Raw genomic sequence first — 18,942 nt, forward strand, 5'->3', positions numbered from 1 at the left:
ATAATAACCTGGGTCCTTAGCATTCTCCCATATTGACAATATTAAACTCATGGATTTAAACTTTGTGATATATTTAAGCTTATTATAGTTATATCTTTGTTTATGGTCAGATTATTCACTACTTGGCCCCTGAGACATTCCTCAGATAGACTCCTAAGTATTTTGGTACAACTTTTTTGGTGTTTTTGATAGTTTCCTTGCTATTTGCTATGCCCATCTTGTACATTTCTTTACTGACAACAATCATTTATTAAGAAACTTTCATTCTTTTTAGTGAGAAATTAATATTTTTAATTTGAGTGCTGATTGTGTGTTTCTTCTAGATTGTTCATTTTTCTAGGAATTATAGTGCATAGATTTTTTTAAGATAAAATACATTATAAGAAAAAATTTAAGATAAAATATACCATGAGTTTATTCTTTTTCCCATCCTAAGAATCCTGATTCTCAAAAACATAAGAAATGATAAATTTATGATATCACATTTTTTTTCTAGCTTACATTTATGTCTCAGAATGTCAATAGCAACACTACCACAAACAATATGATTTTAAAAATTATTTTAAGATACATATTTCATTTTGCAGTCTTCTCCTTAGAATATACCTATTAAAGGTGCATAATTATGACTATATTTTGAAGTCAGTTGGAATAGTTTGTTACTGTGTAGTTATATCAATAACTGGGTACACTTTCATTCTTTGCTACCAATATAAACATGCATGCTAGGTAGTTTCCAAAGATGGCCTCCATCAGTTTTTTTCTTACTGCTCATATGTGCCACTGTCCTTTTGAGAGGTGGAGTTTATTTCTCCACACCTTGGATCTTGGTTGGTCTTATGACTGCTTTGACCAGTAGAGCAGAAGTGATTTCTGTGGATTTATGAGCCCAGGACTTAAGATAACTGACAGCCTTTGCTTCCTGCTTTCTTCTTAGATCTCCTTGGAACACAGTCCTTAGGCTTGAGAAAGTCCAAAAGGGTTTGATGATAGACCCATGTGGAGAAGAATCAAGACCCCCAGTAAGAGTCTCAGCTAAGATCCCTACAGATGGCAGGCAACAACACCAAAGGAATCATGGTGGAACCTCCAGGTCTTCCAGTACCCCAGACCTAGAGCCTGCTAGTCTATGTCTTTTGTAAAGTTAATTTACATAAGTCAATTTACATAAAGTCAAGAAATATAAAGTATATTTCTTGAGATCTGGCACTGCCCACTCACCCAACTTCCTTTATCTGGAAATTTTCTTCTCTTTCCTTGAGTTGACACAGTTCTTTTCAGTTTGGATTCTATGCCCAGAAGCTAGTTCCTCATCATAGTTGAACTTTATCCTACAAGACAGCTTCAGTTGATTAATTTTGAAAATTCATAAGACTCTGAATTGTTCTAGCAACCTCACACCTGACTGTGGACCCCTTGGGCAAAGATGTAAAATTTAAAAATCTACCCCCTCCCCCGGCTGCAACTTCTGATTTTTGGATTGGCCTGTCACACCTTTAGTGAATAATTATTGGCAATTTGGAGGTTCTCATGTCTTCAGACCCATCAGATCCCTCACTGCGTCCACTTGCTTCCTCCCACTCCACTACTGTCATCATTTCCCCAACTGTCTCAACTAGTGTGTTGTAAATGTTTGGCAAGGAATTTGGGTTTTGTTATCCTAGTTTCTCTGTTTTTAGTGGGAGTAAATTGAGGAGATGACACCAATTCTTGCTATTATAAATGTTAAATCAACTCATACCACAAGTAAAGAAAAGATAATAGAGAAGATGATTTGAAAGAAAGAGTGACCTGAATTATAATTTTAATCTTGCCACTTACTGGCTGTGCGAACTTACAAAAGGTTTTTAGTATCGCTAAACCTTAATTTGGTCTTCTAAAATGGAGATAATAATGGCTTTTTGTTTCATAGTATTGGAGATGTAATGGAGATGCTGCATGATGTACCTAACACACCAATGCAGTGAACAACACACAATAAGCATTCTCTAACTTTTACCCCACTTATTACTTAGAAGTGATTTTGAACTTCTCTATGAGACTGAAAATTTAACGTTAGATCACATCTAAGAATAGTACAGAAAAAGATTAATAGTTATTTCACTCTTTTCCACATGTTTGTCCATTGAACACTTTCATCAAAAGAAGGCCCAGAATAGTGGCAGAAACATTATATGTAAAACAATAATTATCAGGATAATTATTATTAATAATTATTGTTATTATTGAGCACCTATGTTGTACCTAATGTTGTATGTCTATTCATACATTTAATCCCAAATGTGACCTTTACAGTAGTCTATTACCTCATCCATCTCTATGAGGTAGATTCCTCCATCAGAGGAATCTGATAAACTGTTCAGGTTAAGCACATGAAAATTTCATGTTCACTCAGTTGGAGTCCAGAGAACTCCATGCTGCTCTTTTACAAGTAACAATGGAAGGAACCTAGCTTCAAGAAAAGAGGAACTTGGTATAGTCCAGAGTAGAGTAGATTTGGATGCTATTTGCAAATATTCAAAAAATGTTCACAAGGAAGAGGAATTAGATGGAGTCTGAAATGCTTTACAGGACAGAACTCGTCCAGTGGTTGGGAGAGAATTGAGGTGATGCTCAGTTCTAGACAAGAACAAACTTTCTATCCTATGAGTATCTGAAAATTGGATGAGCTGCCTTGAGATGTGATGTGTTCCCCATCACTGGCTATGCTTTGTGTTGTTGGAGATGCTGTAAAAAGCGTGCATGTCTTAAATGGGTTAGGATGACCTCTGGGTTAGAGAGGCTATGACTGTGAGTACTGCTCCAAGCATAACAGAATCCTGGAAAAAAAAAAAATCCCAACCTTCAGGCACCTGAGGTTAGTTTAGACACTCATACCAAAACAAAAACAAACAAACAAACAAAAAAAACCTATTAAAAAACTCCCAAAACCCAACTTTTAATTTATACTGAAACCATCCTCCATTATGATCAAATCAAAATTGTTCAGAGTTCTTTAAACCATTTAAAACTATACAGGTGTAATATCATCTAACATTTAGAGTGCTTACTATTTGTAGGACCTAATGATTCTAATAGCTCCACCTGAATTAAATTATTTAGCCCTCCTAAGAAATTCACAAGGTAGGTATAATTATCATTTTACAGATGATGACATCAAGGCACATCAGGGGTAAATAACCTGTCAAGGGCTACAAAGTTAGTAAATGAAGGAGAAAGAATTTGAACCTAAATTATCTGACTCCAGAATCCACACTCATACTATGCAATGGAAGTGATGATGATAATAATAGAATTAATATTAGCTACCAAGATCCAAACATTTTCTAATTTTGTGGAGCTAAATCTTATACCACCCTCATGATATTCATCATCTTTAATCTTATCCATAACTGAGGAGACTAAGCCATGGCACAGTTATGTATCATGTTTCTACTAATTGTAACTGGATCAAGGATTTGAGCCCCGGAGCATAGTTCTAAAATCTCTGCCCTGGGATATCTGGGTGGCTCAGCTGGTTGGGGTCTGACTCTTGATTTTGGCTCAGGTCATGATCTCAGGGTCATGAGATGGAGCCCCAAGTCTAGCTCCAGGCTCAGTACAGAGTCTACCTGTGCTTCTCCCTCTGCTCCTCTCCTTTGTTTTCTTTCTCTCTCTCTTGCTTTTAAATAAATAAATAAATAAATCTTTAAAAAAATAAAATTTCTGTCCTTAAATACCATGCTTTCCATATAATTTCATGCAACTATGGTCTACCTACCCCACTGATTATGCTCTTCTAGTGTGATTCAACTCTATTTTTTTTTTTTTAAGATTTTATTTACTTACTTGAGACAAATAGAGAGTGAGTGAAGAGAGAACTGATCAGGGATTAATTCAAGTACCCAAGGGATCATGACCTGAACCAAAGGCAAATACTGGGGATCATGACCTAAGCTGTCTAGACAGACACTTAACTGACCCACCCAGGCACCGCTTAACTCTACTTCCTCCCTCCCTCTCTCTCTCTCTCCTAGAAAAACCTGCCTTCAGATACTCATTTATGTCAGTGTGACAGACAGACAGCCTCAAAGCAACTCAACACAAACTGATTTAAGAAATGACTCTGCTTCATGGGCTCACGTGCACCAACCTGCTCTGCTTCTTCTTTAAGCAAGTTCGTACCAGCTACTGTACAGCATCACCTTTCAGGGAAAGTTATTTGCATTTACTACAGTTCAAAACTCTTACCTGAAGGACAAAGATGGTGTGAGATTTTAAGCATGAATTAATTCCTTATTTTACTTTTCCAACACCACATAATTTATAACAGGCTAACATTTAGATAATTTATTTTATGTAAATCTAGATCAGACTGGAAAATCCCTTTTCACCACTACCTTAATACAACCTGATGCTACTTATGTCCCATCATTTTTCCTTTACCTCATTAGTACTCTGCTTTTAATAGCCCATGCTTAGTCAAGTTGATTTAAAGTTTCACTGTCCAGATGCTGCATTTCATGAAAGATAGTAAGAGAAAATAAAGCTCTCATTTCTTTCCTAGTGTAATTTCAGAGGCTGAGGTGTTGATGGCTGCATGGAGAATGTACTGAGTCCCTTAGAGACTCTGGTGGCCAGGGCATCCATTAGCCATACTAAGTACATCAATAAGGAGTAGTGTGGGTAAAGTTTTCTGTTTCCCCTTTTAATATTTGTCTTTCACCAAAAAGTGATGTTGAGGGGCATGTGGGTAGCTCAGTCGGTTGAGCGTCTGGCTCTTGACCTCAGCTCAGGTTTCGATCTCAGGGTTGTGAGTTCAAGCCCTGCACTGACTTCCACACTGGGCGGGAAGCCTACTTTAAAAAAAAATGATGTTGAGTAATAATCTGTTGTCAACAGAATCTTTCCTCATGATTTTATTTGCTACATTAACTCTCCTAGGTCATAACTAATGACTTTCTCATGACCCTGAGTTTCCTGGATTTGTTTACTCAGGGCAGCTGCACAGGTTATTTCTGCACGTATCTTAGAGTCTCAATAATGAAAACTGTCTCAATTGATAGTACCAAAGGTTATGAATGAAATTGATAAGGAATATAAAAAATGTGGATATACAAACACATTTCTACCATCTGTGCTACTAATTGAAGTGATGACACAGGCAATGCTATTCAAAGTGGAATACAAATGAAATTTGAATCATACGACATTTTACAACAGATTTTCCTTCCTTGGAAATGCCTTAGTCCAATATTAAAATTAATTTGCATTCTTTAAAAACAAACAGACTGGCATAGGCAACAGCATATCATACTGGATAAGGATAAGAAGTCGCCTTGGGATTCATAATAATATCTTGACTAACACACACACACACACACACACACACACACATACACACCCCATCTTGTGAAAATCAAGAATTGCTATGTTTCTTTTTGTTAGTTTATATGTCATATATCTTATGATTATATAATAATTACATTATTATATAAGTCCAACTATTAACCTTAAAACAGCCAGTTATTTTACCAGCAAAACGGGTTTATTTGGGTATAGCAGAGGAATTGCAACCGGTGACATGCAAGCTATGACAAATCATAGGCAAGTCTGGAGATCAAACCAGAGGAACATTACTTTACAGAAAAAAGGAGGAAGTTGGGAGGGACCGCTACTGGAGGAAAGCGAAAGTTCAGAGTAGTGATGGTTTTTCATTGGCTGAATTACGGTATTTTCTTATTGGCTGAGCTTGTTGCTGGGTAAGAAGAAATTCTGCCCTCCTTTTGCTGGAGTAATAAAGTAGGCTTCTTCTCTTTGGAAATGAAAGGTCCCTTCTTGTTGGAGTAAGCAGTTCTGCAATTAATGAGGAGGAATGGTAAAAGGTGAGTTTCCCTTTCTGGTTTCCTGACTCCATTTTAAATGAGGTTTTCTATATGCAGCTTCACAAAACTAAATCAGTTGTTACATACATTAAAAATGCCAATTATAGAAGCCATACCAAAAGAATAGCTAACAGTGACTCATAGCCTGGGGCTCAGATTCCAGATACAAGGTAAGTCACAATACTGAAGGAAAAACAAGGGTCAGGTAAACTAATAAGGGTCATAAACTAAAGGCAAGCATTTTTTATGAGTCAGGGAGCACTGTTCCTTCTGTAGACATCCCAGGAATCAGAGAACAGGCAGAAGTCAGACAGCTCCTATATAGGGTCTGAGAATGTCAACTTCAAATCCTGGTTCAGTCAGATATACCTACAGAGCCTGAGGCAAGTGATTAAATCTCGCGCAAGCTCATATTCCTCATATTTTATTGGGATCACAACACTGCTTTGCAGGTCATTCTGAAAATTATGTGAGTAAATGAGTATTAAGTACAGACACATCGTAGAAACTCAGTAGTAGTTATTTTCTCTAACCAAGATCAAAACAGAAGAAGCAAAATTAGTACAAATTGAGGTAGTGACTTGCATGTCAGCAGTATATCCTGGAGTATTCTACAATCTCTAGATTATTCATAACCAACTCAGATAAATGAGTTGCTCACAATAGCTTGCATTCTCTAACAGAAGAATTTTGATAGTGATGCCTGGTGGAGGGTGATGCCTATGAAGGGAATGGGTATGGCTTGTTGATTCTTTACTTTGTTTTTACTAGCTGACAGACTGTTCACAACTCCAGGAGGCAGAGGTATTAGCCAAGTGTGAGTTTCTCTTTTATTTTTAAAGATTTTATTTATTTACTTGAGTGAGAGAGTAAGAATGAAAGAGAGCACAGAGGAGAAGCAGACTCCCCATCGAGCAGAGAGCCTGCAAGGCCCAATCCCAGGATCCTGAGATCATGACCTGAGCTTAAGGCAGACGCTTAACAGACTAAGCCACCCAGGTGCCCCAAGTGTTAGGTTCTAAGAGTAACCAATGTGTTCAAAGTCAAGTCAAAGGCAGAGCTGAAACTGAAAGAGTGGTTCTTAAGGCATCTCTACATAGATAACTATAAACTATGATCCATTTTAATAGAATCACAAACCCACAAAAGTTTAGAAACAAAAGTGTCATAATTACTCAGTTCCAAAGACAAAGACAATAACAACCAAAGGCAACATGTTTGATTAAAATATAAATCATCACTTTAAAACATAAACTTGAATAACTAAAAATTATTTAGTATTTAAAAGAACTAAAAAAACTAAGTGTTCTCTCACTACAAATTAATTGTTAAGACTTTTTTGCCGTAACTAAAGCTATGTCTTCTCTTGTCTGCTCTCCTCTGATGAACTTTTATTTTAATTCAGATATCAAGATTTCAGGATTTAAACAGAAAGACTGAGTCTGAAAGACTTTGCTTTGCTGATGAGAAATTTTCAGTCACTGAGATAAATTCAGAGACTTTGTATCAGAGCAAGTTTAGATACAACTCTTGATACTACTGACTTAATCAACAACAAAACCTCTACAGCTGTAACAGAAACTTCCTCTTTTAGATAAAAATTTGCAACTTCAGCCCCAGCCCTAGGTCCAGGCTTAAACCCAGAAACCTGTCAGGAAAAGACCACACCCAGACACCCCCAATCTGCCCCCCACTGCACCCCCGCAGGCCATTTTATATCTAGGCCCAGAGCCAATCCAGAATTAGGCATAATCCCAAACCCAGATTTAGGATTAAGCTTTGTCCTAGTCCCAGCTTCAGGCCCCAAGTCTTGTTTAGAAACCAGGCCCAGGCCCAGACCAGGCTTACCCCATGATCCACAGACCCACCACAGACCCATTCCTAGGCCCAGCCTCTGGCCCAGACCCAGACAAGGGCTCCATAGCCTGGCTCCTGATCTCTTATCTCTTTTCTTTGCCCTCTTGTCTGAGGATTAGCATCTATGCAGAGGTAAACATTGTCTGTTTTAAAATAATGGAATGATATGAAGAAGGAAAATAGATGAGTTATATTTAATTTATTTTTTAAATCCAGTGAAAATCAGGAAAATTTTTAGTTTTTCGTAAAATCTTTAAGAAGGTACACTGGTGTTCTTTTGTTGTTTTGTTTTTGTTTCTTTTTTTATTTGAAAACTTCATAATTAAACTTTCCTAATAGGTGTTTTAATATTTTTTAATATTTTTGTTCAATGTGCCATCTGATTCACTATATAAACTATGCTTAGTTTTGTGAACCGGGCCACTCAGAGTATATAGTTGATATCACTCTAGTGGTACTGATTCTGTTTGGCTTTATTTATTACACAGAGCTCTAGAATCAGTGGAGGGAGGGGCGAGGGGTGCTGAAAATTCCCATTCCCAGACACAGACAAACTTCTAAGGTCTAGTCCTGTGTCCTGTGAGGCTCCCTTTCCTAGTGACAGGTTAAACTTCTGTCTCTTTTGACTGAGAAAACTACCATTAAATCATCATGCTTTCTTCCTTTTAGGATCACTCATCTGAAAGCTTAGTGGTCTTTGCATTTTAGGAATTTGTTCCCTAACTACCTCTTATTTCTCATAACCCTGGCTTTTGTGTTGATAAGATTTATGATTTAAATTACTTTTTAAAAATCATTTATGTAGGAACCAACTGACAATTTGTTGAACTCTATCTATTCCTCTTCCATAGCAATAAATGCCCAGAATCCATTATTAGGGCATTGAACCCATTTGAGAAGGTGGTAGAAAGTTTCAGGTATCACCCCAATATTCATTCTACCACATTTCATTCTCTATGCCCTCTTCAAATACTACTTACTTTAGTCCATCTTTAATTCTTTCTTAGAATTTGGAAACTATCGTCTTTGTTCAGAATCCATTTCTTCAAAGATGTTTTGAAGAAATGGATTCTGAACAAAGACAATGATAGAGAGGCCAGTGATGCAGCTAAACATGCCAGAACAGCCCCACCCTGACCCCTCTACAAAAAGAAACTATGTAGTCCAAACTATCAGTAGTGCCAAGGTTGAAAGATACTGCACTAGAGTTTTCTCTAGTCAACAGCCCCTTCTTGCTGACTGGAACAGGAAGGATGCATTAGGTTTCAGTTGCTAATAACAACAGCTGATGCCAACAATATTATTTGTCCCATGACGGCAAATCTCTCTTTTTCTTTTTCAGTGACAAAACATCCTGAATTTTAGCTGGGTCCTTGGCTACCAACTAGGCAAGATTTTGTGGATCTTTGAAAGATTTCTCTCTTCCATCCACTGGAGATCACTGTGTATTTACATAGAAGGTCTATGCGATTTTTCTCTTTCTTCGGGTGAATAGTCAATTCCAGATTGTTTTTGTTTTCTTCTCTTTTCTTGAGGGGATGACATAAATTATATTTCCGAAGGGATTTAGTACACACTGGCCTACACAGAAGGGTAGTTCTTTTCCTTACTTTGTCTCGGTCCTATGCTGGGGTTTACTGCCATTTGTTCATCAAACTTGAGCCCACTTACACCCACTATCACAGCATCCTCATGCCCCTCTACTTTCACTCTGCCCTAAGGTCACTTCCCATCCTGCTCATCCCACCTGTTAAGGTCTGTTCAAATTCCCAATCAGCTCTCTTGTCCCCCTTCTCCAGGACACTGAAAACTCTTCTGCACTAATTCAAAACTGTGAGAGACTTAGGATATCTGTAGCGATCTCCAATGAAACATCTCTGATTCTACTCTTCTGTCCCTGGGCAATGATGACTTTGGCTGGGAACAGGGACACTGAGTGGAGTTAACTCTGAGACTTGCACTCCCTCAGGCTTCATAGAAAACTTGTTTCACGTCTGCCACATTCATGTTATGACTTGCAGGAAGGAAAGAGTGGAGAGTACAAAGGTCTTCCTTTTTAAGAACGAAGCACATATTGCTTCCATTCCTTTCCATTGGCTAGAATTTAGTCCCACCTTCATTTTTAGCCAAGAATGAGAAATATAGTCTTTAGTTGGTAGCCAAGTAGTGTCCTCTTCCTCCTCCTCCCTCAACCCCCTCCCCCCCAGGGGGGTGTGGTGAGAAACAAAAATGTCTCCATTTGGCTCCATGCACTGGGAGCAAACTAGCTCTGAGAACCACTACTCTAGCTGTAACATGCTATCTCAGAGACGCTCTTTTCTTCTTCTGTTTTCTTATTCTTTTTTTTTTTTTTTTAAGATTTATTTATTTATTTGACAGAGAGAGAGACAGCGAGAGAGGGAACACAAGCTGGGGGAATGGGAGAGGGAGAAGCAAGCTTCCCGCTTAACAGGGAGTCTGATGCAGGGCTTGATCCCAAGACGCTGGAATCATGACCTGAGCCAAAGGCAGACACTTAACGACTGAGCCACTCAGGTGCCCCGTGGAAACACTCTTCTTTTAAAGCATGTTCTTCCTGTTTGCAATTGAGCTATCCATGCGTGTCAGAACTTTCAACAAGAGTCAAGTTAATCCTATTCCTTATTTTCACTTAATTAACAAATATCTACCAAGCACTTATTAAATACTAAATTATAGACCTCATGCTGATTGATGGGCAAACATGGAGATGAATTAGGAACTATGTCCTCAGAGCTGCATAGTCTTATAAGGAAGATAATATATGTAAACTTTTACATAGGCTAAAAGATAAATAATAAGCAATAATACATTATAGAAATGAGACACGACCTCATTTTACACACTTCTTTAGAATGCAACTGCTGTCCGTGTAGCTGAGATGGCAATTTTTATTTTGTTTGCTTTCTGGACGACTGAGTTATCACCTGAACCTTCTGTTTTTTCCATATCATGACCTTAAGATGTCCTTCTATAACCTTCCTGAGACTGGTCTCATTACTTCTGATGTTTCCTCCTTACTTCCATTAGAAACTTACTTAGAAAAAGGAAAATTATATGGTTGCCTGAAGATCCACTTAAGACTATAGTACTTCATATTGTAGTCTGGGATCCTTTGGTTGCAAGTAACAGTGATTCATAGAAGTACCTCAGGCAAAAATAGAGAAACAAATCAAAAGGTTATAGAGTTCTTTCTACCTTATAAATTCCATCTTCCCAGAGGAAGGAAGATATTCAGATTTTATGAGAAATATTTCTAGTGTTCTATCTATAAAGGATGATAGAGGACTGGTTTTGCCAGCTTTCATCAAGTTCCACAGAGATGAATCTAGTATTTATCTTCAGAATATGGAGATAATATGTATCTATTGACCTGAGCTTTGAACCTTGAGCTGTAGTTTTATGAGAACATGAAAATTGCCATAAAATATGTTTTCTTTACTAGTCTGTTTTCTTTTACTATGATGTGTTGACCTTTAAAATCTAAAATAAAATCTCATGTAGTAAGAGGATAATTCTTGTAGCTGGTTATGCAAATGTTTACTATTATAAGAAACTTTCATTTCCATTTTACTTTTCATAACTTAAAAACCTAATTGGCATGCTTTCACTAATCTTATTTAACTTGTTAGATGAGCAAGTACAGAATTTATACTGAAGAAGATTTATACCAAAAATTAACCAAAAAATTTACACCAAAGTGCAATTTATTAAAGACCTATTCTCTTTTAGGTATCCCAGTTTCTGAGTTCTTTTCTTCTCTTCTTGATTTTTACACCCCAGAGAATTAGATTTGGGAGGTACTTTAGACATGAAATCACCCTTTTCCACTCTGCCCTACTCACCCTTAATAAATCTGCTAAATTCCTCTGATCAGAGACTCTGCTTCCTGAGAAATTTCTAAATGGGCGAAACCCACAAAACTCTATATCCTTGGCCATAGCAGATGGAACTAGGGTTTATTTTTTGACCCAATCAGTTTCTTTCTCAAAGGAAGTTCTTGGAGTAGTAAACCATTTCAAACAAGGTTAATAATCATATATTAAAAATGTTTGTTATATGATCAGTAGAGAAAACAAATTCAGGCTACAGGATAGAGCACAGTAAAAGAGTTCTTAGGAGGCCAAGCATATGACCCTAGAGGTCCAAATGCATATCTGAATGTAATGGCTTAAGCTGCTTCTTACCCAGAAGACTGAGTTGATGAGAAGCTTGCTAAATTAGTCCATACTGACAAAGATATAAGAAGAAGCAAGAGCAGTGTGGTCCTCATTAGCCTGACAAGGTCGTGTGAGTCTCCTATCAGTCAAGGGATATTAAGTTCGAGCCATTTCTCCAGTCCCCTGTCTGGAGGACTTTAGTCTAAGTAAGATGACACCAGGAGCAAGCTGGAACTTGCTTGATGTGGTTGGGAAAAGCCTGCTGGAAAGCATATGACACATATTAGACAACTACAGTGAGGCCATTCCTGTGAATCCTCCCAAGAACTCATACTTGCATCCATGCAGTATTAGAGGCCTGCCTCCTGTAGATGTAAAGCCCAGGGACTGCAGCAGGATGAATTAAGAAAAAAAAAAAAAAAATCCTTGCTTCTTTCTTCTAATTCCATCTCCCCACAATCTGATTTTGGAGGAATCTGAAACACAAGAGGAACTAGATCATGGACATAAGAAAAGGCTTTCAATTAGGATTTTCAGGGACATCTTATTTAGGTTGGTCTAATATTTTAATATTTAAAAGTGGTTACTAATTATTGCAGTAATATGTTTAAAAAGCAGAACATGGCTATACTTATCCACATGATTGTTGAAACTAGCAGATGTTAGAAGACCGAAAGAAGTCCTTTTCAACATGGCTTAGCTAGTGTTTCCTCACTTAGCTAGTGAGGAGTCTGATGTTTAGGCAATTTTGATTTCAGTGACTCCTTGGAATGCATGCAATAGCTGGAAAAAAATAATAGGAAGACTATTTGATAGGAACGTGCTATTCTCTAGAATGAGAATTGGTTGTTGGAAAGGGGTACAGTATAGAAAATTATTATGAGATACTTGACCCTTTAAGAAATATGGTTAAAAGCCATCAGACCATATTCAAGACCTTGTAACCATCACAGTACTAAGTTTTGCAATCCACATGATTGCACATCTAGATTGAGAAACCTAGAAAGATTAAAAATGCATATTAACTGTGACATACTAAACAAATGGACTACATGTGACCAATATGCCTTGATATTAGTATGTCCTTGGGTTTCTGGCAGAGACAATGGTTCTTACTATTACAGAATGGCTATTACAAAACTGAAGGTGATGAGAATTCAGTACTAATTTGTCCAGAGGGAATTTTTTACTGTCTGAAAGAGCACATCAAGACTTCTCTGATACCATCAGTGACTGATATGGGATAGCATTTAAGGTGTTGGAATATTTAGATAATATGATTGTATTTGGAAAGACTTTGGGGAGATAAAAACTGAATCCTTAGACCATCTTAAGGGGGCAGAATAGAAAATGTTCCCCAAGAGGTGTGAGCTCTGCTATGCCTAGGCTTCTGTTAATTATATAGTAGTCATAGTTTTTTTATCATGGAAATTTTGTCCTATCTGCTAGCTTCCACTCAGTAGATTTAGAGAAGGATGCATTGAAAATATAGCTGGTGTTTAAAGCTGTCAATCAAAGATTACACCTGGATCCCACTTCTCTTACTGATTTGACTTGTGAGCCTTTGGTTAGTACTATGCTCCCTCCCATCTGTAGGATGATTCTCACAGCAGCTGTGTGAGAAAGAAGATTGACCCAATCACCTCCAGTAAAACCTGGAACAGGTATTCTAAACCCTAGGCCACTGATTTTTCAACTTTGGCTGATTATAAGAACCACCTAGGGGGATTTTTTTTAAATTCAGAAATTCTAATTCAAGTAATGTCTTTCTTTTAAAAGATCCCCCATGACTTTAATATTTTGCCAGGGTTGAGCATTTCTGTCTTAATGAAAATATCTCCATTTTAATTCTACCAATTTTAATAAGCTTTATATCATACATTGATGCTGACTCATAGATCTTATGAATGGTCTTATAGTTTTAAAAATTAAATCACTGGAGAAAGAAAACTGTGGCATTTGCTAGTCTATACTAAAAGCCCAATTCTGCATTCATAAACTAGAGTTTTTTCACTGAGGTGGAGTACATGGTTAAATTTGAAGATTAACTACTTAGAGGGTCTTTCAAGAGTAGATTGGTAACAACACATTTTTTCTCAATTATTTCCTTCCTTGTCATAAACTTGATGGGATGATATTATAAGTTTAGCTGGCTTCAAGAGTATAATTTAATCACCTGTTACTGGCCAGGGTTCAGCCAGAGAAGCAAATGTTCTACAAGGCAGTCTTCACTCTTAGACTATGGACACTCTCCATTTGGGGTATAAATTGGATGGACCTCTAAAGCTCAGGTAGGCAGAGACATAATTGACATCTGGGGCTTCCACTGGAAATTGCACCAACATAAGCTGAGAAAGATACATTTAAATCTAGTCTCTCTATAGATGGAAAGAAAATATTGAAAAAGAGACCCTTTGGGTAGTTTTGGAGGTTCAGAGGAGAGTGGGATGAGAAATATGAGTACTCCTGGCAAGATAGCTCTAGATCTTCCCCAAAAGTATGAGAATCCTATTTTAAGGATGGGAGAAATTATTAAAGGTATATGACATAGTATACTGATGCCCAGTACATAGACTATAGACACAGTGGTATTGCTTTAGAAATACTGCTCCCTTGTGCTGAAAGTGATGCATGATGACTTCAGTCAGAGCCAGTCAGAAGGCACAGTTTGGCTTCACTAAGGCAGAGGATGTTTACACAAAATGTAACTCCTTCCCCTAAGAAAAATACCACCCAGCAAGTCAGCCTATCTAGAAAAGCCACCACAGCATATAATCATTATGCATTGATTTTCTGCCTTTAGTACCAGAAAGACAAAATCTGGACAATGTTTTCCAAGCTATGAACAACATTATAATTGCTATGCCCAGGAAATCCAACTTGATATTTCCCATCCCAATCAAGGGAGGTGTTTTTGTTTCTTTGTTTAATTCTGTCAATTAATCTGGGAGTATTTTTTTTAAAGATTTTTATTTATTTATTTAACAGACAGAGATCCCAAGTAGGCAGAGAGGCAGACAGAGAGAGAGGAGGAAGCCGGCTCCCCGTTGAGCAGAGAGGGCTCAATCCCAGGACCCTGGGATCATGACCCGAGCCGAAGGCAGAGGCTTTAACCCACTGAGCCACCCAGGTGCCCCTGGGAGTATTTTTTTACTTGGTGAAGATGTAAGCATCCTTATTGTTCCCAAGGAGATCCACAAATAAAGAGATTTAATAAAATTTCATTAATCATATGAGGAACTCTCCAAAAGGGCAAAAAGACAACTGATTTCCAAGTGAAGACATCCAATGTCACTAAGAACATTGCTACTGGATTCCTTCTCTGTTCTTTAACAGTACAGAGAGGTACCTGTCTACCTCTCATTATGGATTTCTTCTCCTACACTGAAGGAGAAACTAAAAAAGACTTATCTAATGGTTTTCATATTGGTTCATCATAGTATTGAGAGAGAAAAAAAATTTCAAGATGCCCTGTGCAAAGCCTTGCCACAGAGTTGAGTTTTGGATAGATGTAAAATAATTAATGGGTAGAATTGAATCCCATGTCTGAAAGTACATGAGTTGTAATTTCATCCTATATATTCAGTACAGCCAGAAACTGAGAGATGAGGGATGGATCTATTTAAGGGGATCTTAAAAGCAACTTATCAATCACTAAGCTTCAGGAAAGAAGTTCCACAACCCCACTCTCAAAGACAAGCTCAGGAAGCACACACAAAACCCATGACAAAACTTGATTATCACTCATCTAACTTTGGAAAATTGTCTACTTGTGCTACCCAGTTTCTAACCGTAGGCTCCCCAGGACTGTGGGGCTATCTTAATAATTTGCCTATCAGTGCAACGTATTCCTGCACAAAGGAAATGCTCAAAATATTTGTTGAATATTTCTTTTTTCCTACTGTTGAAGGCGTTACTATCTTTACCGAGTTAGAACTATTTAAAATGTTTCTCAGATAAATAGTTTCAAAATCTCCAGTTTTGAGCAAAATGTCATCATTACAAATAATGTGGCTGGGATTTTTTATTGGCATTTTTTCTGACTCTGTTTCTGCTGAGCTCCCTCAGCAGAAAGTCAGAACAAAACAGCAGAAGGCAGGAACTTGTAGTTTCCAAAGTGAGGCTGAATGCTCTATCCAGAACCTGCACAGGAGGGGCCAAAAACTGAACTGTTGACCCTGAGCTTCCCACCCACCTTAGAAGTATCAAAGAATTGAGGTCCAGAAAGTCAGGGAATTAGAGGGACTGAAAGGTTGACAATTATCTGGAAGAAGAGGGGCTTTCTGGAGTAAACAGAGAGCCTGTTTGGCATCCCTGTATGGGATCACTGTTGTTTAGAAACGCAATAGAACTGTCCAGCTCATGCCTGAAAAGAAATCTCCAGGGAGAGCTTGGCTGAGATGGTTCATGGCAGTAGCCAGGAGATTTACAGTAGCTTTATTCCCCACAAGTGCTTGTTTTTCTGGACCAAAAGAACCCACAGAAGGCATTGGCTTGAAGTCTTTACTCATGGGATCCTGCCCAAGGGGTTTCTGCCAGAGAGAGTTTGAGGGGAGATTATAAATTATCAGCTAAAGGAGAGGCAACTACCTTGCAATAGATCTGCAGTCTGGAGGGACTCAGTCAATACTGGCTTTGTAAATTTTGGGTTCCAATGCAAAATGAAAATGCAGAGTCTCTTTTTAAAAAATTATTAAAAATTTTAAGGTGGTAATGAGCACAAGGCTTCTCTAAGCATGTGGTCTGGAGATCTACATAGGTCTCACACCCATGAAGCTGGCAGTTCAAATAGTATAATCGCACAGTTCCTAAAACCTCCCAAAAGCTGCTTCAAGAGAAAGAGGCAGAGTTAAACTTCTACCACAGGTGGAGATAAACAGTGTCAGATTACAGAGATATTCATGAAAGAACATGACTCCTGCTCTTTACCTCTCTTCCAACCCTCCGCTACCTTGTGAAAGGGAAGATGAGTGGAAATGAGGAGAGGAAAATAGCCTTGAATGTTTGTGACTACCCCACCTCTTCTTCCCAGTGCAGGCTTCCAGTGGGAGGCAGAACAAACAAAGGGAGAAATTCAAGTTTGGGAATTTTAAGTATTATACAAGACACACATTTGATTCACTGAAATTAGATACTTGGAGGGAGGAGATAAAAGTAACTGGAAAATCTCTTAACGTCTGAGAAATTATGAGACTTGCCCAAGATGTAATCTAAGTGGTGATGAAAAGAAGCATACCAACACAGAGGGTTTGCAGGGCAGTTATGGGAAAAAATAAAGGCACTTTATGAACATACTCCCCGCCCCCCAAAATTCTGTTTGTTCACTGGAATGCTTGCAACAGTATTTATTTCCTCAACCATCTGTTGAGTAAACATACACACACTTGCACAAACATGCATGCCCACATACATAGACAGACATTAAGATACACTTACATGAACCTAAAGGATGATTTGAGGAGAAGAAATTGAACTTGTGACTTAATGAAGTGTTTCATAATTATACGTTATAAGACCCAGAAAAAATAGAGCTAATAAAACAAACAAAAAGAATATGTACATTTAAAATATTTTTGTTGTCGTTCTACTTACATGAGGGAAACTCCCTGGGAATATGAACTGTGGAGGTGGGGGATAATAACTCTAGACCAAGGTAGACATACAAAAAAGTATTGTATGTCTTTGTCAAGTGTTTAATTTTAAAGTTGTCATTAAATCAACTGCTGTATACAGACAAGAAATGTGCTTCTACTGCCCTCAAGTGGTTGCAATTCATCACTGCAGTATTTCTATTTCAAAACTGAAGTTTTCTCTCACAATCCCATCCTAGGATCACACCCTAAGATGTGATTGTGAGACGTCTGAAAAAAAATGATCTTTAATTTTCAAATACTTTCTATATAATCAAATAAGAAAAGGGACCAAGTAGCTTTATGTAGTTGCATTGAAATATTTCCACCCTAGAGATTTGCAAAATTTTGTCTTCTTTTTAAATTTATCTGTAAATTCTAAGTCACTGGGTAGGGAAAGGGTTTGGCAATAACTTTACAAATTAAACACTGAAAACAGTTCCATTTCATACAAATATTCAGAGAGTATATGGTCTGACCTCTTCCAAGCCCTGTTTGCCTCTTTCCCTTCTACCTCATAAAAAGCTCACCTTACCCTCCTCTTTGACTCCTGGGTCTTTGTAGAACTGGCTGGTTGATCCACCATTTTGCGGCCTTGGCTCCTCCTCGTCGGTTTCAGATGTTGTCAGCCCCCTGAGTCTCAGCCATGCTCTCCACCACCAAACCTGGCCAAAGGGGTTCCCTGGACCTTTGGCTCCTGGCATTTATCCTCAAGTATGGCAGGGCTACTCGAGGTCTGCTGGTTCTTAGCAGCATTCTTCATATGCCCCCTAAGGAAGCAGAAACATGTCTAGATGACCTCACACACAAGAGAGCCCGTGTTGATGCAAGAGATCTATCTTAAAAAAAAAAAAAAAAAAAGAAAAGATTTTATTTATTTATTTACTTATTAATTTTAATTTTTATTGTGTTATGTTAGTCACCATAAAATACATCATTGGTTTTTGATGCAGTGTTCCAATATTCTTTTTTTTTTTTTTTTAAGATTTATTTATTTATTTTGGAGAGAGAGACAGAGTGCAGGAGGGAGGGGCAAAGGGAGAAGGAGAGAGAATCTCAAGCTGACTCCCCACCAAGCACAGAGCCCGAAAAAGCGCTTGCTCACATGACCTGGAGATCATGACCTGAGCCTAAATCAAGAGTCCGAGGGATAACCGACTGAGCCGCCCAAGTGCCCCTCTTTTGTGTGAGATCTGCTCTTCCTCAAATTTCAGCTGCATTAGATTCCCCTGGAAGACTTACAAACCACAAATCTCTGAAAAAAATCACAAATGTCTGCCATCACCCCCCCCCCATCCCCGTTCGTTCTCTCCCTCTCCCTCAGCCCTCACTCAGTAGGTCTAACAGGTTTCCACATGATCGTAATGCTTCTGATCCCAGCACTTTATGAACTGCTCACCTAAACCAGTACTT

General features: G+C 38.0%; 2 long non-coding RNA genes across 7 annotated transcripts in view; one reads left to right on the forward strand and one right to left on the reverse strand.

The window, feature by feature from the left end:
* Positions 1-18,942, forward strand: part of LOC309870970 — a 248,047-nt gene that overhangs the window by 6,208 nt on the left and 222,897 nt on the right. For 2 of the 4 annotated variants that reach the window (XR_014314906.1, XR_014314907.1), the window contains exon 2: positions 9,064-9,208. This is a non-coding gene — a long non-coding RNA (uncharacterized lncRNA). Of the gene's footprint in view, positions 1-5,785; positions 5,865-9,063; positions 9,209-18,942 lie in introns of those variants that run through there. The other 2 variants (XR_014314905.1, XR_014314908.1) reach the window with 2 other exon arrangements.
* On the reverse strand, positions 5,506-18,936 carry LOC309871006. Of its 3 annotated transcripts, none has more exons than XR_014314935.1 (4): positions 18,861-18,936; positions 18,635-18,784; positions 18,065-18,299; positions 5,506-5,835 (listed from the first exon to the last, which is right to left on the reverse strand). It is a non-coding gene; the product is annotated as an uncharacterized lncRNA (long non-coding RNA). The 3 variants fall into 3 exon arrangements; XR_014314936.1 differs by having other exon boundaries at positions 18,060-18,299; XR_014314937.1 differs by having other exon boundaries at positions 18,060-18,299; positions 18,635-18,766; positions 18,861-18,929.

The sequence above is a fragment of the Mustela nivalis genome, assembly GCF_964662115.1.
Source record: "Mustela nivalis genome assembly, chromosome: 1".
Taxonomy (NCBI): domain Eukaryota; kingdom Metazoa; phylum Chordata; class Mammalia; order Carnivora; family Mustelidae; genus Mustela; species Mustela nivalis.